Consider the following 4,054-nt stretch of genomic DNA (forward strand, 5'->3'; position numbering starts at 1 on the left):
CGGCATCAATGCTCCTGGAAATGGCAAGATCCGATATGTCACCACTTTAGTCAATAGCACCGGAGTCGAGAACAGGGGCGTAGCGGGGCATTCGAGAGCAGCCTATTCTGTCTGTAGCAGCTTCTTCTTTCTAAGGCAGAGCCTTTAGAGACTCGTACAAAGAAGAAAAGAAGTTCCATGCCATGGCACTTGCCTTCCCTTACTAATACTAAATTGCAATCATTCCCTCCCTCACATGCATTTGCAACAGATTCTAACTAAGACCGGTAATCCCCGGCCATTCTCGGCATCTTCACTAGTAGCCCTTCTTCTCCGCATGCTAAGGCTCAGTCTTTCTAGATAGTTACCCCTTCTTCACTCTTCCTCTTTCAAGCAAAGTGGAATTAGGCTCATTCCCCAGGATCACTGAACTTGCTTGTCCCTATATTCATGCTTGGGCTTCTTATATCTCCTGAAGTCAAGCAAGGGCGCCAAGGATCAAAAAGAAAGAATGCATTTCAAATGATATGCCCAATTCGTATTCTGAAGAAAGAAGGGCAGATTTTCATAAAATTGAAATCAAAGACCTCTTTCACATAAGAAAGTGAAGGCGGGCTTGGCTCTGATTTCACATTGTTGAGGACCGGACAATTAATTGCTTGAGTCTGCCTTCATAGATCACAATCACATGGGAGGCTTCGGCCAGCCCTCTATCAGTGGGCTTACTTTCATTAACCATCTCTGCTGCTAGATTCTGGATTAAAGGATAAGAGACTTGGATATCGAGGACCTTCACCTTCTTGAGCTCCACATTCACTGGCTTAAGAGCTAAGGAATGCGGGGATTCGGAGGTCCTAATCGAACTAAAGAACAAAAATCTGTCCATTAAGCCCTTCTCCATTCTATACCGTGGGAGAAAAGTTTACCTTCCTTCAGTCTTTTCCATTCCCAGACGTTTACAAGCCCTACTAGGGATAACATAGAGTTGCTTATCTAGTGTACCCTAAATCTAAGTAAAAAAAAGCTTCTAGGATCAATCTGGCATTCATAAAGCTATAGCGAGACTGTTATAAGTTTCCGAGAATGCTGCATTGGCTAGTGCCTTGTATCGGCAGAGGGCAGGTTATGCACGTGAAAAAGAATGAAAGGACACTTTGAGTTGGAGTTGGCTTTCCTGAAGAGCTTTTTTATCTCCTTTTTTCTATCTGGGAAAGCTGCTTTTCTCGCTAAATCTTTATTCTCTACTCGCTACTCAATCGATAGCGTATGTAGATAAGATAGTGGCTTTTGCCTCCGCTTTCTTTTTTCCTTGTACTTTGAACCTTGTAAGCAGACAAGTCAGTTGATTGGTTTTTGCACATAAGCTGCAGGAAGGGAAAAAGTCAAGCTATTAGTAAAGCAATGAAAGAGGAAAACCTAGTACTGAGGGAAATAGTGAATCCAACGGTACTAGCACTGGTAAAAAGCCTATCTCCTACAGGGACTCCCTCCTGGGCAAGACTGATGAAGAATGTGAAGCCCTTGTGGAAGCTGACGAGCAAATATGGAATGAGGAAGATCTTTGCTCGTACACTATTACTGAGGAGCTTAAAAAGATGATGGAAGTTTACCCGGTTCTGGAGGTCACGGATGAAGAATGGAGGAAATCCTGTAAGCCATGGAGGAAAGCTTTAGTGCTTACCCTTCTTGGCAAGAAACTTAGTTTCAGAAATCTCAAGGATCCCGCCTCTGGAAGATTTTCAACTTTGAACTGATAGATATTTTGTGCCCTGGTGGCTAGATTCGCTACGGACAGGGACTATCTCACAGTCTTGCATGGAGGGCCGTGGGTGGTGCTTGGTCATTACTTGGTAATACAGAGATGGACACCAAAGTTCAACCCACTGAGCAATGCTCTTGGCAAAGTTCCCATATGGATACGTGTACCTAACCTTCCCATGAATTGCAACTATGAAGAATGATTGTGGAAACTGGGGAAGACTCTTAAAGTGGACATTGCTACTCTGGCTAGGGATCAGGGGATGAACTGCAGCACGGAGAGGGGCAAGTATGCAAGGGTTAGCATTGAGATAGATCTCCAGAAAAAGCTCACTTCCAGGTTGATTGTTCGAGACTGAGTTCTGGATATTGAATATTCAGGAATGAATCCAATTTGTTTCCATTGTGGCCGGTATGGCCACCGAAGAGAGGAATGCCCGTGGATGAGTCAAAATACAGAGCCTACGCCTACGCCTACCTCTGATGATTCAATGCGGAAGAGATGGAGGAAGGAGCAATGCAACCTCCGCAGAATCCAGCGACGACCGACCAACCACCGGAGACGATTGATGAGTTTGGACCTTGGTCAAGAAAACGACAAGGCCCCGTACGAAAATGACAGAGGCCAATGGTAAAGTAACTCAGAAAAGAGGAAATAACATGGGGAGAAGAGAGTCAACGACTGTACCTCTGACACAGTCCCCTTTTGCCGCTATTGCGGAGACCGAGGAAGACTTTGTGCCGACGGAAAACAGCCTTAGCATATACAAGGAATCTGACACACGTGTAGCAGAGGGTAAGAAGATAGATGTTACCAACACTGGTGATGGAAGGAAAAATGAGAAGAACAAAGAGATCGCTACGGCTACGGTGGCGAAGGGAGAGAAGGAGAATCTGGCTCCAGTGGCCAAGGGCCTAATTGGTGATATTAGAGACGAGTGCGATGAATGGATTTATGAAGAGGACGTGATTAAGAATATGGCTACGGATTTTTTCACTAAGCTTTACACTGAAGAAGGTGCGAATGATCTTGATCTATGAGTTGAAAGATCAAGGAAGGGCATTGGTCCGTCTGAAGCCAAGTCTGTCTTATAATAGTAGTAGTTGCCCCCTGATCCTCGACGGATTCTCTTCTTTTCAACTACAACTGCCCTTGCCGAAAGAAAGTAATCAAGAAAAGCTTTTAGGGCAGCTAAGGAAGGATAGGTAGTGGCCAAGTGAGAATATAGCCTATAGCCTTCAAGAGTTCTGTGCCTGAGGATGAAGAAAATAGCAACTGGACCAGCGAGAAAGTCAGATGCTTTTAAAATAAGCACTGGGCCAGAAGCACATGGATATAAGGATAGATCTGGTATAGCGACTGGCTAGGAACTCAGTATGTTCTGCCAGGGGGAATCACCTGACATTTAGCAGCTGTATGAGCAGATAAGCCTATAATGGATCAGTTGGGTAGTCAGCACGTTACCGTAAAGCTCTACTGATAGAGAAAGAAAGAGTAGGATCTGCTTCCAAGGGAATTTCTGGGATGGATCTCCGAAGTCTGAGAGGAAGACTCGACCTATTAGGATGTTCCAAAGACGTTACCAACCAATTCCCAGCTCTTTCTTATGCGCAAGAAGCTAAGCGAGCAAATGAACGGTTATACTTTGTTCATAAATGAGAAAGAACTGGGTCCCGAGTTAGCCTTCATCAAAAAGGATTCCGTCTTCGATCTAAGCGGGAAGACAGGCTCAAGTGCTTCCAGATTCTTAGTTGGGAAAGAAGCGAGCATCCTGCGAGTGAAAGACCATGTTACTTCGATCGGATCTCTCTGGGGACTGTGAAGTATTTGATAGGTAAGCGGAAGGATAGACTTGGCTATGAGTTCTGAAAACATCTTGGATGTTATAGAGAATATAGGAAGTGTCTGCGCAGGTATAAGTAAGTTACCAGCGGGAAAGCGAATCAGTTAGCATAAAACGAGCTAGAAGGTCCGGTCGGGAAGTGATAGGATGACTCGATTCAGGGATCGGTAGCAGCCTTCAAATCTAGAGAGTATACAGTCGACGTAACTCCCGCAAGTCTTCTCAATGGTGCCAGTGGTCTGTCTGAGGACGGGTTCAACAAGCTCTTAAGTTGTGTCTGCCCTAGAAAGCAGCTATAGCTATCCCTGTTGGTTTGAAAGATCTTTTAATCAGATCTGAGACTTCACCTAGTGGTTGAAAGGAATCCAGTGGCATCACACCTTCCAGTTCACATGCTCTGATTGGATTAAGACTTCGGCGGAAAGGTTCACCCAGCTCTCGTTGGCGATGGTTCCTTGCTTAACACGACCTGG

This window comes from Prosopis cineraria, unplaced genomic scaffold, assembly GCF_029017545.1.
Source record: "Prosopis cineraria cultivar Desert tree isolate PC_DT_omini unplaced genomic scaffold, ASM2901754v1 PC17, whole genome shotgun sequence".
Classification (NCBI taxonomy): Eukaryota; Viridiplantae; Streptophyta; class Magnoliopsida; order Fabales; family Fabaceae; genus Prosopis; species Prosopis cineraria.